Source organism: Patiria miniata, unplaced genomic scaffold, assembly GCF_015706575.1.
Source record: "Patiria miniata isolate m_02_andy unplaced genomic scaffold, ASM1570657v1 HiC_scaffold_8, whole genome shotgun sequence".
Classification (NCBI taxonomy): Eukaryota; Metazoa; Echinodermata; class Asteroidea; order Valvatida; family Asterinidae; genus Patiria; species Patiria miniata.
The window spans coordinates 11,812,107-11,831,270 of record NW_024037075.1 but is presented as its reverse complement, the minus strand read 5'-3'; the positions used below and the strand labels follow the sequence as shown (position 1 = coordinate 11,831,270).

The 19,164-nt window shown below is 37.9% G+C and overlaps 1 protein-coding gene across 6 annotated transcripts in view; it reads left to right on the top strand.

Moving 5' to 3' along the window:
• The first annotated feature begins 1,343 nt into the window (after positions 1 to 1,343).
• Positions 1,344 to 19,164, top strand: part of LOC119719169 (histone deacetylase 4-like) — a 69,508-nt gene continuing 51,687 nt past the window's right edge. For 3 of the 6 annotated variants that reach the window (XM_038188512.1, XM_038188510.1, XM_038188509.1), the window contains exon 1: positions 1,345 to 1,627. The gene's annotated coding sequence lies outside the window, so the exon portion shown is untranslated. Of the gene's footprint in view, positions 1,628 to 19,164 lie in introns of all 6 variants that reach the window. The other 3 variants (XM_038188511.1, XM_038188513.1, XM_038188516.1) reach the window with 3 other exon arrangements.

The window sequence follows — 19,164 nt, the reverse complement described above, 5'->3', positions numbered from 1 at the left end:
TGGACTGTTGATGAGAGCTTGGAGCATGATTAGCACAATATTATTATTTGAACATGCCAAAGCTGAAGTTGTTTTCAAAAAAATCTGAACGAGGTGACGTAAAAGATATTAACTATTTAGATTGAATGTCACGGGGGCTTGGTCTTGACTGAACCCTAAACAGTATTCCTACAATATTTGCAAAAAGCCATGGTTACATCGTTATGACAAAGGTAAATGTTGAGGTTAAACCAGATAAAAGTTAGGTCATAATGACCGTGTCGCAAGCCAAGTGATTTAAAGGTTTTTTGGCGAGACATTAAGTAAAAAAAATAAAGTGTTAGAGCTGAAGCATGGAAGTAATTATTTTGTAGTTATTTTTCGTTCTGCCTCATCTCGGCTAAATTGTTACAAATTGAGTTCTGTTTCAGCGCAATTCGAAGACATCTGTGAAAAAAGTAACAAAGTAAGTGTAAAACTTGGACTTTAAATGTATTAGCTGTTGCAGGTTCACAATACTATAAATATACTTTAGTCAGGCGATCCCTGAATAAATGTTGAAGTTCCAACGATCTTTTAACAGAAATACACTTTCATAGGTACCGTGATGCATACAGGTAAGGTGTTGACCTGTCTCAGTTCGCAGTGGCAAGTTTCGTTGTCAAATCACGGACGAAGTAAAAACAAAAACAACTTATTTTACTGTGACCTCAAACCAAGCTAAAAAATAATAAACTAAAATTTAGGATTGACAAAAAAAGATACTGTTCACAACTTGTAAAAACTCTTGCAAATTATAGTGCAGTATAAGGCGCAAAAGACGATGCAAATCTCACATTTAAAAAAGAAAGAACAAGTATTAAAGAATAAGATAATTCTAGTTCCTGAAACCGGTAAGCTTAGTTAAACTTAATCAGGCATAATAAACAAAATATGCTGGATAAAAGTTGGGGCTATTTTTGTAGACTACTTCCGGATAATATGAGTTTCCGTTCATTTTTATTTAGTATTTAATGAGGCATGATAAACCGATACACATGCGTGCTGTTTTTACTTTCGCAAAATAACACCTGAAACTGACATGTTTTGCTGTTTATAGCAAAGCTTAAAGGCGGCAAAACATTCTTGTAACAAAATACTGCGCCAAAATAAAATCACAAACGAAAGTATTATTCGGGCCGTACGCCAACACATAACAACACGAACATGTTGACCGTGCCCGCCCCAAGGGGAAGTGCATGTGGCTAAAAATAGACCGCGAAACTTTACTTGATTGGATCGAGTTGATCACGTGATATCATCACTTGGAAATGTTTGAAGGATATATCAACGTGCAGATGGTGACAGTTGCATTCGATTTAAAATGTGAGGAGCAAAAAGTCTTTGGCTGTAGTTATGTTGACTAAAATAGATTATTGAAATAGATTGGACTCTGATTTGTTCCAAATAACATCAACATTTTGATGATGAATTCGAAGCATGTAAATACGAACTACACGTTAAAAAAATAAACGAGAAATATCAGGGTTCAAGATGGCGTGTAGAGTTCATCCGTGAATGTCCTGTCCGATCGAAAGGGGGAAAGTTTTCATCACAATAATTCTCACGTCTACCGTACAGGTTTCCAGGGCCCGTTGTCTCTCTCAGGGTGAGTTCATACGCTAGGTGTGCTGTGTCATCTCTCTTGCCGGTTAAATTGTGGCAGAAAATTGTCCGTAATGTGCTGAGAAGTGACACAGTGTCTGGCGTATTTTTGCAGACTTCACCGCGTTTGAGTAGTGCGGTAAGATTATTGTTGAGTGTAACGTTGTGTGTTATGTTGTGTGCTTTGCTTTGCATTGACGCGTCTCGTGTTCCATAAATATCCGAACGTAAGCCTGCACGTACTTTTGATGTAGGCCTGTGATGTACATATACATTGAGCCGAGTAGACCTGTAATATAATAGGGCCTATATTTTTTTTTCCGTATTTGTCATGTTTGTAATTGTAGGCGAACGTTGTAGAATTGTCTGAATTTATGTTATTATATTTATGAGATGGAATTTATGACGTTACTTTTTAATGTTACTCATTGTTAGGCAGGCTAGGGAAGACATCCCGAATATCGGCATCATAAGAGTTGATTATTATTTTTCGACATTATGCAATATCGATGGCGATCGTGTAGTGTAGGGCCCCTGTTTTGTTTTGATGAAATTAGAGACAAACATTTTTTTTATTGCTCAAAAATCAACTTTACAATCAAAAGCAGACTTTTCTCAATTCTAATGACACCTGTTTTGCAATTTTGAACAGTTTCTTGGGGTAGAAATCATGATTTTCCTGTGCGGTTTGTGCCTTGCGATTCAGCGCGCCGTGCGTGCTCACGTACATCGCGCGGTGATTGCCATCTTTATTTTCGGGTTGCGTGTTGTCGCCGCGCTGTCACCGTCATTTAACCCTAAATTTCCCTTAAAAAATCAAAACCCTGCCCTTTATCTATGACATACTTGTTAATTGAGAATGTAGCCAACTAGTTTGGTCGGTCTAATAAATTTAAAGTGGATTTTGTTCCCTTATATTATAGGAACCGGGCCCTACACACAGCACTTAGGCATAGCACATGTTGCGATACTATAACTAAATCGATCCCGTACCTGCTTTGGTAATGTCACGTGACTTTGTAAGATGTTCGTGTTGTCCGGAAATTCGACACAGAATTCAGCATCCTGTGCGTATTAAAGTTCGGCATTGCGTCATGTGCATGCAGATCACGTGCTTCTGCCATTGGTGGCACCATTTTTTTCAGCGCGCAGGGGTAAGGCTACGTTACGCGCACGTTTAGTTGCGTAGGTTTGTATATTTATGCCCGTAAAAGTTATATTTTTGACCTGTATTAGTTATGTCTCCAACAAATTTCAAAATATATTATTATTATATATTTTATTATAATATTGATAAATATTGATTTTGTGAGTTGTTTACCACGTGTCGAAATTCGGGTCACTGTCCGAACCCTGTTGTGCGTAATTTCGTCATCCCCCTAGGACTACACACCACCACGTAGAAACGATCTTCCACTGACAGCGGCAAAAACCGCAACCAACGTCAGAAAAAACTTTCCCATGCCTAACGGCGGGCCGTCTGACATTGTATGGTCGCATCGCACACCTTTGAAGCTGACTTAAACGCCATTGATTTTGTTGTGTGATTCTCTTTTCAGTAATACAAAAATTGCATAAGATTTCTTAATAAAAATGAAATTCACTGGACTCCTAATGCATCGTCACTCAGTCATTCATGCCATGCATGTACATGTAGGTAACATCAATGTTAAAACTGCACAATTGTACTCTCTTAAAAATGCGTCGTGTTGCGAGTATGTGGAAATCTTTGACATGTTTGACATTTGAAATGTGTTTAAAGGGAAAATACAACATTTGCAAACATCAAAAAATAAAACTACCAAATCATTTTGAAATACCTTGCTGGACTGTTAGTGAATGACAGTGTAAAGCATCCTGTAAATCATGGCACCTGGTATACTGTCATTTTCAAGAAAAGTGGTATTTTTGTATCAATTTCCAACGCTGATCGGCCGATCAGCGTTGGAAACAACTGGCTTTTTTTCAAATACTGGCCCCAATTGACCATCGCACTTGTTTGCAATCGATTACAAACCTATGAACGGGTACGAGCCAGCTAGACTGGTTCCTTGACCTTACAATTCCCCAATGTATGTAAACTGCTCTGTTTCTTCTTATATGGAGTCAGGGAACCAGACTACAGGAAAGTGATCGTTTTTCTTGGTTTTTATAGCATTTTCGAACCCAAAACCTCAAAAAAGTCAGTGTAACTATATTTGCTATATATTTCCAACCCCCCAATTCCATCCATTTCTGAAAATTACAGCAAAAGCAAATGATGTGTATTCCCTTTAACCTTAACTTGTTACGCCATTGTCATTATCAAACAGGGCCAAAAGTCTACCGTAAATGTAGTCACCTGTACTGTGTTACAGTTGCATAGCCTGTATGAAACCCCTGTCTTGAGCTCCCCACCCCCTCTCCGACCCCACCCCACCCCCTCCCCCTCCCCAAGTGACTATGGGACATCAAAGTGTTAAATTTCTTCTGTTTGATATTATTGCGACAGATCTATTATTGTGCTTAAATCTTGTACAAAAAAAAGGTAACTCAAGCAAAAGGAAATTTAACCCCAACTTCCTGGGCATTTTTTGCTAGAATGTAACCTCAATCCTGTAAAATCCTCCGACTGCCTCCATGTTAAAATTGCATGCAGCATCAATCCTGCAAAATCCTCCGTTATTTCTTGAATCTGGTCCTTGGAAGGGTGACCACTGCCTCAATCCTGCGAAATCCTCCGGCAATCAATGTCAATATGTTGAGGCAGAGTTAGTGACTTTCGGAGCAGAGCGGAGGATTCAGTATAAAAGGCCTATAGGCCTAGATTTATGTACGGCTGAGCATAAACAACACAGGGTCCTGCCTAAGACACAAAGTGCATCCTCCAAAATCAGCCGCACACTTTTGCCAATTGCCATATAGCCTCATTCCAGCAAAATCATCCATTTTGCACAGAGAATTTTGGAGAATTCGGGGAAAGTTAGGGTTAATTGCCATTTTTGGCATGTGTTTTGAAAATATATTGGATTTTTGCCTTTTTGCGTTTTGATGTCAAGTATAAAAAAAGCTTCCAAGCAGAACATTTTATGAACAAAGCAAAAATTATTTGAGAATGAGTCTTTACAATGTGAGTATTTGTACAGTGTATAACATTTTGGCTGGAGGCCTTTCTTTGCTAACTAAATATTGTCTTTGCTTGTAACAATCTTTTTGTGCTTAGTATCCCCCGTGAAATTGGCCCGTGATATTGGGAGTTAAAAATCTCTGCGTGAATCAGGTCATCCGTTCCGATTTTAATTTTGGCCCCGCTGGTCCTACCAGTCTCCCCCTGGGATCTGTTACTCTAGTGAACTTTGCTTCAAACCAGCAGCCAACTGTTTCACACACTTGAAAAAAAAATCTTGAATTGATATGAACGGAAGGCCACTTGTTGTTATGATGGAATTTCTGGAGACTGTGGTCAAACTGTTTCTCACACAAGTTAGTACGAGATTCTTCATGTTGAATTATTGATTTGGAAGATAATCTTATAGAGGGATTGTTTAAAGAAGCACCTGGATTTAAAAAAATAATCCTTAAACCTAAGGCCAAAAAAAAAAAAGTCTCCGGTTTCTGGTATGCGCGCGCGTCGCCGTAGCCATGCGCATCGGCAAAATGAAAAAGTTTTTTTTTCAATGAAAGATGACGTCTCAAAACCGCCAAACTCACTGGTTTGACTGGAATCCTGCTGCTGCACAATTTTAACGTGTTTTTAGATGGGGTTATGATCGAGAAGAAGCTTTATGTGGCCTCTCTGGTCTCCCATAATATTTGCACAACATGTAAGTTTAGTCGGGCACCATTTGCAGTCATCAGCTGACATTTGAAGCAAAAAAAACGGGTAAAAAAAAAAAAAAAACGTGTCGCCGCACCACTTTTTGGGCAAGCTCCATACCAGAAACCGGAGACTTTTTTTTTTGGCCTAACAGTCCTGATTTTTCTCCCAATTTTAGAAGGTTTTTCACACACCCTTTGGGATTAAACTTTAAAGCGTTTAAGGTGATTACCCTAGTTTGGAAAAAAAAAATTAAGACCTTTCCAGGGTGAAAAAAGAAGAAGTTCAACTCAAAATCTTTCACTTTCTCTTCTGTTTTTGTGGTATTCCCGTCCAAATTAAAGAAGCCCTCGGATTTAGAGTTGAAACCAAATTTGAAAAGTGTCTATCTTAAAAAAATTACGGAAGAATGTTGCAACTACCTGGTACGTATGCAACAGAATCTGTGAAAACGGCAAATTTCATGACGTCCAGTTGTCGACCAGTTGTTGACAAATGTAGAACTTTTTGTTATGACGTTTGTTAAATTACACTTTAAATTTGATTCGCTCTATAATTTGCATGACGTATGAGTTGGACCTCAGGGCACACTCTTCTGAGTGTACAAGAGTATCTCAAACTCTTCATGTACTTTGAAATTCTGAATTAATTCGGTTGTAAACATCTCATCTCTGTCTCTAAACACTTAACAATCAAGACCTGTCTATTTGCTCAGAAAGAGAGACACTTGTCGCAGTTTATGTACGTGTAGTTGATGTCGTTGATCTGCATGCAGTTCGCAGATACACGCAATGACAAGGAAATGCTCAACCTGGCAGACAGTACCTGCAAGATGTTTTTTATTGTGTTTAATGTTTTCATAATCTACAACGCAAAAAAAACAAAAGAAAAAGAAAAAACGAAAACGTAGTTTCTAAATGTGTATCATTGTACATGTGTATACATGTATGCACATACCTGTACTTTGTTAAACATTTATGAGTTACGGTGGTCAAGATATTTTGTTCACTTATTACAACTACAACATGTACAACATGTACTATGTATCTCCAATCAACAGAGAAATCCCTAACAGTCCTGAATCTTCCAATTTCAATTTGATTTTGCACACCCCTAGGGAGTTAGGGTCAGGGTTTATCCTCTTCCACCCCCCCTGTCTCCCAGCCCCCCCCCCCCCCCAATTTTTAGTTTGTTTTACCATGTCATGCATTATATTTGTTTGTTCGTGAACTCCGTCTTTCTTACTGAAACACCCTCTTGTTTGTGAAAAAAAAAATCATTTGACCATTTTGATTATTTATAAATAGCAGTTGAGTTACCAAACAATTGCTGGTATGCAAGTTCAATTTAGCCATTCACCGACCCATTTTTAGAAGAAAAAAGAAAAAAAAAAAGCTGCGTTTTTATATAAACCCATTCAATTTACCTCGGACCATGGCATCCAAATTCACTTTCACGGACAAAGGCAGAGGCCACGTCCATTGAAAAGTTAACAAAGACGTGAAGAATTTGAACTTGTCACTGGCCTTGCTCAGGCTCCATATTTCTCTCAATTTTGTGGTTATTCAACACAAGATTATTGTTGTGGCCGTACCATGACCCACATAACCGTCGTCCTTGTCCTTAAAATAAAGGAGGTGTTTAAACCTAGAAGGGACGGTAAATGCATTATGTTTGGACCTGTACCGAGGCTATTTTCGTGGACTCACTTCGTGGCTAGTGAAACTGAAAAGATTGGGCCGACCTTAGTGCATGTCAGAGCCTAAACGACATGTACATGTACTCGCGTATTTATTGCTTACTGTTCATTCTTGCCATTACTTCTGTTACTCCCATCCATCTAAACAGATAAAGATTATGCCAACAAAACAAATCAAAAAACCTCAAGAACAATGCTACATAGAGTTAGTAATGTGCATGGTACAAATGTATGTGTACTGTCCTTGACAAAGAAGAAAGAAAACTTCTACAGAAGTCAATATCTGTCATTGGAATGGCTTATCAGGAGTTGAGGTTTTTATTAATTTTTTTTATGACCGTTTCCACCAACTCCCACGCGAAAATACCATCAAACGAGACATTTCCACCACGATCCATAAACTTTTATTCTTTGAAACAAAGGTAATTAAATTATTCATTTCAATAAAGTCATGTAAATGGTAAACAGCCTTTTGTCTGTCTGGACGCTTTTTATGTATTTTTTCACCAGGATCCATAAATTTTCAGTTCCTTAAAAAAAAAAAAAATAAATAAATATTGTCAGAAATTATGGCTCGTCAGTTCTCGGCCATAGATTTTAATGGCACAAACATAGTCATAAATTTTAAATAATGCATGACATTGCATGAAAGCAGAGATATTGTGAGCATCTGTTTTCCATAGAAAATAAAAAAAAATACAAATTTTGTACACGTGTGCGAGACAGTTTATGGTGATGCAACCTCGTCCCCAGTGCTTACTTTATTTCCAACCTCGTTTCCAATAGTAAGCCCATTTGAATGAGTGTCAGTAGACAACTGGAGCTAATTTGTTATAGATTGAGGCATAGCGTTCTGCCGCCTTACAAAAAATACCATATTGATAAAAAGAAAAGAAAAGGGCAAACAGATCATATCAATCATACGCTTACGAAATTACGGACCGGAAAAACGAACAATTTCTCATGTGCTTTGCTGCGAATTTGTTGACCATCTCCCACAATGCACTGGGAAAAATGAACTCTCCGTGGCAAACCCTTGGTGGCGCACTGCATTGTGAATCGCCCAAATTGCTTAAAGGTATTTGCTTTTTGTGCAATTTTTTTTCGTTTGAAGCAACAAAATTGCTCCAAATCTGAAGAAGGGTGCATTGAACCACTAACTTGTTGAAGGTTCAGTAGATACAAAACATTTTTAGAAAACAGTGAAAACGTCTATATGCACAGCTTTGGGTTCTCATGGATTCCATTGCTAACGTGCAGTGTTCTAACCAGGCATCAAATAGCGCTAGCACCCGCTACGCTTTCGGAAATGAGCGCTACGCTTAAATCGCTACGCTACCGCTACGCTACCGCTACGCTATAAATTTTGGTTGCGAAAAAAAATATCTGCCGTTTGTTCATATACAAGCGCAGCGACTTTGAGCATTGCGCACTGGCCGTACGACACAGCGAAAAATAAACAACGATAAGTAACGTGTGTAAAAAACTTTGCCTGCCGGCACACTTTTTTAAACCTCCACAGGGTACATTTGTATATGGTACCTGTCCTGTCTTCACCAGTTTTGAACAGGGATTTCTCTTTAAATCGGTAGGTACAATGTACGTTTCCGGGTCATTACGACAATTCCTACAAGGTTGGCTTGTTCCGAGCAATGACTACTGGTAGATTATTAGAACCCTGGACAGCGATTGCACATTTTGAAGAAATAAATCCCCACCGTGCTCTCTGATCCATGTACACTGTAGACCTGCAACCAAAGTTGAACTCTTTGAAGTGCTTAGTCACTCGCCTTTGTTCGCTGACATTGATAGAAAATCTCTGAGCCAAAGTGAAAGCCGAACTTGCCACAAAAAAAAAAAAAAGCGGTGGTTATTTTTATCCCTCCCATTGTTGCAGTCGGTGCTCGGTGGTACTGAGTTCCAGTCTTGACTGAAACCGAAACTTGATTTGAGGGAAGGAGACTTTAAAAAAAAATGTGGGGATCGGAGGAGAAGTTCGAAGCACGTTTGGGTGAAAAAAGGACGGATTGAATTTAGTTGCCATGGCTAATAATAGCGCTAATTGCTGGGTTTGTTTTTGTGCTACGTTGATAAGATCGGGAGAGGTCAAAAGTGATACTGAAACAAGACCACGTAATTGCGAGAGTATAGTATGCAGTGATATTATGAGTCTTCCACATTTATGCGGGAGTACATGTGTCTTGCATAAGCCATGACAACGACTTGTTTTGAGCTATTGTGTAGGTCTTTATCAGTCACAGCTAAAATGGGCAAAAAACTGACAACACGTAGATTCAAACACCTGTTTCTGACACTGCCTTAATCCCAGTTTATAGTCGGTCACGCGACGATAAACGTCCGATGCTGATGGTCGCTGAATGCTAAACCCTTTGTAAGAATACGCGCAACGGTTGGAAGCATACCGGTATGTGCATCATACGCACTACGCGCACAATTCAACTGTGAAGTGTGTGACGATCAAGCATCCCCATTACTGAACAAAATATTACTATTTCTCACTCTGGCATTTGTTGTTTCATGTTACATTTGTTAAAAACGCAGGTTATAAACGAATAACATTTATTTATCATTGATTTCTGATGTTTCGTTCTTCAGCATCAGGTACAAATTTAGTTTTCGAGAAGTATTTGCTGGAAATTTTGTAAAGAATATTTGGTGTGAATTTTTGATTCAGTCACCAGCCCGCTAAATAACAAAATACCGGGAAATTGCTTTACAAAATGTTGCTCGTCCCCACAGCCTTAACTTAAGGACGGACGTCCATAAAATACCAGTGTCATATTTGCATATATATTCATTATGTCGTATGGATCAAGCAAGCCCATTGGTCAACTGATTACAATCGAGGTCAGCGACCATGTCAAAGTTCAGTTATTTGAAATCTGTAGCTACATGTACGTCGCCAGCGTCCTTCAGTGACTAGTCGCTGCGGCTTCAGCGACGACTGTAAACTGCGTTTACATTGTAAAATGATCGCGCATCAGTTTTTCAGTCGTGCAACCATCGCACGACCGACTATAAATTCACCATGCTTTTTATACTGGTCAGCACTTCCAGCACTGATGGTTCATACTTGCATGTATACATGTACATTGTACATTGTACATAGACTTTGGAATATGAAATCATGCACTGTACATGTTACAAGTATGTATTTCATAAAACTTCAATCATTTTTATTAATTTTTTTTGGGTCAATTACTTACTAACAATGATTTGATATTGTGTTATTTGTCTGGTAACTACATGTACCAAGTCTATTTATGGACCGATGACCTTCACAACAGTTGATTAGTTTAAATTAAATAAAAAAAAAATTAAAAAAAATTAAGCAACTAAGAAAAAAACAGCGTGGTTCCACCAGCCCACTCCCGTACATACCGTAAATCCATTTCCAGCTTGGGTGTTTGCGCGGGGTGTCGTATTACACAAGAGTTAGAGAAAGAGCAGCATTGATTTGGCCCCAGATCTAGTTTGCCGTTTTCCAAACGAAGAAGAAGAGGGAATAAAATAGACTAGAAAAATAGATTACCTAGATACATGTATGTGCACACGCCAAGCCTTTGACATATCGGAGACCATGTTTTCGTATGCGAAACGATGTTTTTGTTAAATTTTGTGTTTGGACCTTCTGATCATTGATCTCTCATCCATAAAAATATGATATTTAGCTGTGCAGTGTGAAATCTGTGGTTAGTCATGTCACGTGTTCTAATGGTAAATGGAATACAAATGAACTACATACATTGTGTGCTAGTTTTATCCGTGTTACATTGCACGTACATGTACTCCATATCAATTGAGGCTTTTTCTGAGAATTAGGTACTGAATTTTTAAATTTTTTTTACGGATATATGTAAATTAAAAAAATAGCTTTATTCTACATTTAAACTGAAAGGAATGCGTGTTATTAAAATACTGGCCGGGATTGAAGGTGATTTTTAGTTTTATTAATAATATGAAAAAAACGCACCACTTTTTTGTTCCAGGAGCCTTTTTAACCAGTTCGCGCCGGGATTATTTTGGCATCGACCGGACTCAGGCACGGGATTGTTTTAACGAACCTCGATGCCAGATGGGTTCAAGCCGTCATCTGCGGGTAGCACACCCTGATATTTCCGGCCTCACTCGCTGTGAGCGGGTCGCTGACAGATATTTCCAGCCTCGCTCGTTGCGTGTTTATCCGTCATCCGTTCCGAATACCGCAAAACTTTTGCGTGTGAACTGGGCCCAATTTCACGGCGCTGCTAAGCACAAAAATTTGCTTAGCACAAAAATTTCTGGCTTATAAAAGCAGGTTACCAGCCAAAACCCCATTTGTTTTTTATGCTAAGCAAACAACAGCTGAATTACTAATCACAAGCAACATACATGTACATTCCGTGGAGTTTTGGCTGGTAACCTGCTTTTATAAGCCAGCCTTTTTTGTGCTAAGCACAATTTTGTGCTTAGCAGCGCCGTGAAATTGGCCCCTGGTTAAATTGACAAAATCCTACCCAATTGTAAAATTGTTGCCTTTGAGAAAGGTCTTGCTTAAGACTGAAACATAAGGCCAGCTAATTTTGTCAATCCAGTCAGTTGGTAGTTTGCAAAAGTTTTAATTCATTTTCATAAAATAATTCAAATGAACATAATTAGGACATAAATCCTCATGTGAAGTTGTGTCGCCGGTTGTTACTACATTTTGTAGTATTTTAATTGAAGGACACACTTGAGATAATTCCATGTACACTGTACCAAAAACGTGTGTTCATCAAATATTAAACAGAGCTCACCTCCAGTTTCCAATTCCTAGAAAAACCTTAGCGTGACTTCGCTTGAGAACACCTATTGTCCGCTAAAACAATGCCTGCACACTTTCCGTGTCTGCACCATCTATTTTTAGTCCTTGAAAAACACATCTGTATCGATTTGTTCATTGCGAAAAAAAGAATCCCTTGTCTGTAATGTTGCGCCAGACAATCCTCATTGATTTGCTTTTTTTCCCTTCTCTGTTAAGTTGTTGTTCGTGATGTTCTGACATAAAGGCATTCTTATCACCGGATGAACGCAAGAAAAGAAAACGGGTTCAGGGCATCTCGGGCCAGCCTTGCTGTGATCCATTGATTTCATAATCTCTCTGTGAAAGCGATCCTTGTAAAAGCTGTTGGACAAATGAAACCTCTGGGATCTCAAAAAGCGGTCGAATTTTTGTTGTCATCATTTGTGGTTTTTGTTTCGTATATGTGTTTTGTTTTAGTAATTGACTCATAAACTGGTACGTACATAGAACTGCTTTAACTGGCCACTTCGACATAATATAGGCCTACTTTTGCAAATAAGGTTTTCTCCAGGGGCCATTCTATAAATTTGAGGTCCACTTTTTTTCTTTCCCTTGTACAATACGCCTGACATCTATGATTTTATTATTCTGGATGCAATCCTTAAATTAATATGTTTAATGCAGTCATCCTCCAAGAGTGATTATGAAAAGTAAACTACCCACCCAACAAATATAAAATTGTTTGAAGTCATTCGTAATTGAGGCCCCCCCAAAAAAAATAGTTCTGCTTCCTGTTTCCCTACCTACATGTACCCTATTCTGACAGCCCCTACTCTATTTTTTTATGGGAAAAATGAGAAAAACACACCCAAAACAATCAATCACTACCTTTTACCCTTGACTACACGCAGACACCTCCATATGATCGTACACAAAAAAATTGCCCCCCCCCCCCACAAAAAAAATCCCTACCTTCCTAACCCTGTTTTTGAATGCCATGTAATCGGAAGCAGAAGTTTTTTGGGGGGCATTATGATACTTGGATGGCAAATTACAAAGCTCCAAGGTAACAAGGACAGGAAGAATGTCACACTTTTGAAGCCTAAATTTATGGAATGACCCAAATGTAATATTGTACCGGTACAACAGCTTTTAACCACTCTTGAATGTTGTTGCATTTTGGCAGTTTTAGTATGAAATTTCAAACATCCATGGATGTATAAGTACATGCACATGTCCTCAAAATATAACACACTAAATTAATTACCCATCTCAAATGATAATTCATTTTTTTTCTAAGGCCAAAAAAATAATAGTTCTGCTTCCAGTTACCCTACCTACACATGTACCCTATTTTGACAGCTCCTACCCTAATATTTTTTGGGGGGAAAATGAGGGAAAAACCCCGAAAATCATCAATTACTACCTTTTACCCTTGACTACACGCAGACACCTCCATATGAAACAAATTGCCAAAAAAATAATAATAAAATTGCCAACAAATAAAATGCCAACAAAAAAGCCGAAAACGATACTTAAAATAATTTCCCTACCTTCAATGTACCTACCCTATTTTCAAATGCCATGTAATCGGAAGCAGAACTATTTTTTTTTTTGCCTAAGCGAGGAGGGGGTCTCTGTGTCTTAGCAACTACAAGCGACTCGGATCACTGATTTTCATAAATCCATTCCAAGCAAACATGAACCTTTCAACCATCAGTTGCCCACTGAAAGATCCCGGGCCCCCGTCTCTGAAAATCATTACACTTGTTTGGTTTTAACAGTTAAAATCTAGGTCGGGTGAGGATCTACAATTTTTTTTTTTTTTGGTTTTTGCTCTTGCCTACATGTATAGGGCGCCGTGTTGTCCATTTTGCACGGGGTAATGGAAGCCTACTCTACTTGCCTTATTTTTTTTTTTATGTATTTTGTATTTATTTATTTATTTATTCATTTTTTTGGGGGGGGGGGTGGTTGAAGTATTGCGATGGATAACAAAAATGTATGTCGAGTGAAGTTTGAGTCGGGTGTACATGCACATTAAACATTCCTCAATCCCGCAATTGTAACTTTTCCACGGTTACTCACGTTACATTTTCATAACGTGAGTAACCGATTTTGTGTGTCTTGTTTATCATGCATAACACATTTTTCTGGATGTCATCTTTGGTGCTTAGTTAGGTCTAGGTCTACTCTATATACCATGGGGATAACAGTTATTAAACCTTTCAGTAAAGGTAATTACAGCCCAAGGAAACTCAAAAATTTTACTTTTTTACTTTTTTATTGCATTGTTGCTTTCATTTTATATATATGTATTACCATCCGTTTTTTGCAACTCCATTTTTAACACACTTGAATGAATTGTCATCGATTACTTCAAATATATGTATTACCATCCGTTTTTTGCAACTCTTTTTAATATTTTTATACCGTCATCACTTCTCTCCAAATTTATTTTCTTTCATGTGAGTTTTTATTATTTTTATTTCTGTAACAAAACTCTTGCTATCTTGTTTTTTCTTAGATAGTGTATTTTTTTCTTACTTTTTTGTTCTGTTTTCCCTTGGTCAGTTTGTTCTGTTGTGCTTGGTTTGGATTTTTGTTTTGTTTTGTTCTGTCTTGCTCTGTTTGTTTTTTTTTTACTTTGTTTTCCTTGTCTTGTCTTGTTTTGTTTTGTTTAGTTACGTTTGTTGTTTTGTTTCACTCTCCTTTTTTTCTCTTCTTTTTGTTATTTTGTTTTGTTTGTTTTGTTGTTGTCTTTGTGTTTGTCTCAAGTATATGTGCGTTGTGTCTTCTTTTTTTTTTTTTTTTTTTTTTTTTTTTTTTTTTATCCATTACTTTTTTGCATTTTTATATATCTGTATAAGCATATCCAATGAAATCATCTCCTATCACATAATTCACAGTGCTCGTTTCATCCCTATATACATATAATTTGTTTTTAATTTGTTTTTATATCATCAATATATATTTTTTATAATGATTCTTTTTGATCATATTTGTGTACATATATATATATATATTTTTTTTAATAATTGTATAATATTTTTTAACCAGTCCTGTAATTGGCGGTTTATTCTGCTGTTGGATGTGGATAATAAATAAAAATACATCCAATTGTAACTTATGGGCAATTCCACGGTTACTCACGTTACATTTTCGTAACGTGAGTAACTGATTTTGTGTGTCTTGTTTATCATGCATAACACATTTTTCTGGATGTCATCTTTGGTGCTTAGTTAGGTCTAGGTCTACTCTATCTACCAACAGGTATTAAACCTTTTTAGTAAGGTAATTACAGCCCAAGGAAACTCAAAAATACATCAAAAATGTAACGTGAGTAACCGCGGAATTGCCCTTATGCGTTATTCCTCCCCAAACATTCCTTTCCCTCACTCAAGCCCTAACCATCCCATATGGAAGCAAATTTAAAAGCTTGAAAGTGTATTTCTTGTATTGCAATTGATCTATATAGCCACATAATCCTTTTCACTCAAGCGTAAAAAACCCAACATATTTATTATCCATATCCTGCACTTCATTCTTTGCGCAGGGCAATAAAATCACTGAAAAATAAATTGTCTTCAATTAACTCGCATTCTCATTTTTGTTAACAAATGAAAAATTAGGTTTGCCGTCCTAAATATTAACAAATGTGTGTACACACGCGTTACATTAGTAAGGTTAAACTAACAAGGATTGCGTGCCATTTCTAAATGACCGGGGGAAAAAAAAAACGAGGAAATATTAAATCTATACTAAAACAAACAGCCACTGACGATACAGTATTTTCGTTATTAGTGGTTTGTGTTTGTTGTTTTATTTGGATAGTAATTAAAAACATTTGTGGTCTTTGGATACAGTGTAAAAACAGCTGCTAAGGCCAAAAAAAAAAGTCTCCGGTTTCTGGTATGCGCGCGCGTCGCCGTAGCCATGCGCGTCGGCAAAATGAAAAAGTTTTTTTTCAATAAAAGATGATGTCTCAAAACCGCCAAACTCACTGGTTTGACTGGAATCCTGCTGCTGCACAATTTTAACGTGTTGTTAGATTGGGTTATGGTCAAGAATAAGCTTTATGTGGCCCACTCTGGACTCCCATATATTTGCACTAAGTTTAGTCAGGCACCATTTGCAGTCATCAGCCAACATTTGAAGCAAAAACATCAGGTAAAAAAAAGAAGAAGAAGCTGCGTCGCCGCACCACTTTTTGGGCAAGCTCCATACCAGAAACCGGAGACTTTTTTTTTGGCCTAATGGTTGGATAAAGCCTGAACCTATGGTATATACATAGATTATTAAAACATTGAATATCTCATCATGTAAATTTCCCAAATATTGGGTTCCTTTGTTTTTATTGATGGTAACATGCCCAAAAAGTTGACATTATACAAAAGCAAATCTTGATGTAGAATAATGGAGGTTCGTGTATTTCAGCCTCTTCGTTGCTTGAACACGCACCGGCACATACATGTATGTATTGCACCTCTACATTGTAGGTTAAAAAGTGAGATATTTCCTTTTTTTTTGCATTGCAAATGCAATGCAATTAAAAAAAAAACCAATTTCACAAATACCTGAAACACAAAATATGTTGTATGTCACAGAGCCCCTCCCCAGAAAGTGATATATGAATTTTTTGACACAATTTATTTTTCATTTTTTAATTTGGTAATACCGATTAATTGAACCCAAAAATATGATCAAAAAAGCGAACTTTTAAATTCATAACCGATAAATTCCTTGCAAGTCTATAATGCATGGGAATGTACACGGTATATGCATGATGTACGTGTGTACCAGAACGTAACCACTTGCATGTTTTGTACGTGTTTACGGATTAAGATAGCAAGTGTCAATGTCCCCTGTACATGTATTCATTCCAACAGCGCGGGGGGAAAAAAAGAAAGAAAGAAAGAAAAGATATCGGAAAAGCTGTGAATTGCATGAAAATTATCGAGTCTGCATGTAAGTGATTAATATTAACTCTCGTGGCTCCCTGTGAGACCTCGCGCCTGAATTCAGCGCAGGCTGCCAGCATCAATAAAAAAAGAGAAAGATTCAACCGGCCCGTCCAAAAATAGTAACACTCATTTATTTTTAGAATAAATAAGCTAGTATTTTCTGCCCAGGCACGCACGCACATGCACACGCAGGCCTGAGCATGTTTTTTTTTTTTATCAGGCACTGGTGCGTAGGCCTATCGACAGTGAAAGGGGAAAAAAAACATTGAACGAGAGGATATAAAAAGGGATAGGTAGGGGATAGAAAAGGGTTCCGTGTTTTTTTTCTTCCTCGTGTTATTTTTTACGCAATGAGTTGTTGCAATGGTGTTTTTGATTAGAGCTGCCGCTGTGGTTTATTTTTGGCGCAATCACGACACATGTACAAAAACATGTTGATTTTGGGTGCCTTGTTTTTCCCCTTCCTTTTATGAGTTCAAACAAAAGATTAGTTCCGGCTGGCTCGTGACGGCGTGGTACGGGTATGTTATGCTATAGGCGGGAAAAAAAACATTAAATGGTTTGGTGTTTCATGATACCGAAGTGCATGAAACATGACAGCAGGTTTTTTTGTTGCTCAGGTTATGTAATTTTTTTACGTGTGTACGTGAAAAGGAGTAATTGCCGAGATCAGAAAGAAGTGAATTAGTTAACAAGCAGGTCTTATACACGTACATTTGTACCGTGTCAGTAATGTACAATTGTCATTTATGCACATGGGAGGTTTTTCAAACTTGAAAAATGCCCATCGTGTTTCATGTGGACATGAAATTCTTCAGTTTGTTGGTTCTAAGATGTTCGAACGAAGGAGAAGCTTGATTCAGTTTCTACAATTTGAAAATGTTAAACACAATTTCAAAGCATCCTCTGATCCTTGTCACTTTTGTACACACCTTCAGATTTTGTCTCTCCCCCTCCCCAGCCCCGCCCCCTTTTTTCATGGGATGTTTATTTTGAACTCAAAATATATGGGATTGAGGGCCTGACCTTTTGTGAAGTACAGCATTGTAACTGAAAAGTCTGTGAGGAAACAACAAAAGCAAATAAACAGAGTTTAGCAGTGGCCAGGAAATTCTCCGATATTCTATTTTTATTTAAGTACATTGTGCCATGATGTTTACGGGGGCCTAAATTGCCTTTGACCCCTAGTCGCACACAGGTGAACGGAACTACCGTTAGGTGTGAAAGGCTGTGCAGCGTACAATGTACAAACTCCAGACCTGAAAAAATTGTATATCAGTTTCATATCTTGCATAGGATACTGCCATATTATTGTCAGTGCAGAGAATTCATGACTCGCTCTTCGAACATAAAAAAAAACAAGTTGTCTCGTTGCATTTGATTGCCCCCAATAAGGGTTGCCAAATTTCGCCTACAGGAAGCGCTTTTTCAAACAACAAGTTATTTAAAGCTCCCACAAAGATTCTCTTAATGCCCGCAATTTATTCAAAGCCAAGCAAAACATGTTTTTGTCCCTCCGCGCCTAATTACTGGAATATGAAAGCAGCTCAAAATAACTCCACTAAAAAAAAGAGAAATAAAAAATACAACCCCGTGCCTTGAAATCCAGCGAGACGAAAGCATGTCATCATCTCCCTGACAAAGGACCGGAGAACTCGCAAAGGCCAAATAGACAGAGCCGGAGATAAATATAGCTCGGCCGTGCTATATTTAGACTGATTAAGAGGCTTGTGTTTCCCCCTTGTCCATCCAGGGCACTCGCTAGTCGCACTGGCTCAGTCCAGGGCAGTCAAGGGAAGCGATAGCGCGGCGAGAGTGAGAGAGATAGGTGAACCTTCTCCGACTCGTGTCTCTCAGCCCTGGTATGCAGGGCGACTGGCTTGGAAAGCGGATACGAATCTAGTATGTAAACATCACGGCACTTTTTTTTTTTTTTTTGTGCATCCATTTTTTTTCCCAGGCTGCATCACTCTGTTGAAGAAGATTGCTTCATTTTGCCATTTTTTAGAATAAAGTCCATTCTTTTTGCTTCCCTTATTTTTGCATTGTACTGTAACAATACTTGTTGTGGGATAGCCTATGGTCTGTATACTGTACACTTTTTTTAATTTTGTTCAAGGAAAATACTGTGGCAATTTTAGTATGTACAGGGTGATTAAAAAAACCCCGAAACCCAAATGTTGGGACCATTGTTTTAGGGAAGTTCTGCATGTAGCATTTTCAAAATCTAGGATATATGAAAGCCCAATTCATAAGCTTTCTTTTAGTACAAGAATCATTTAAATCACTTACATGTAGG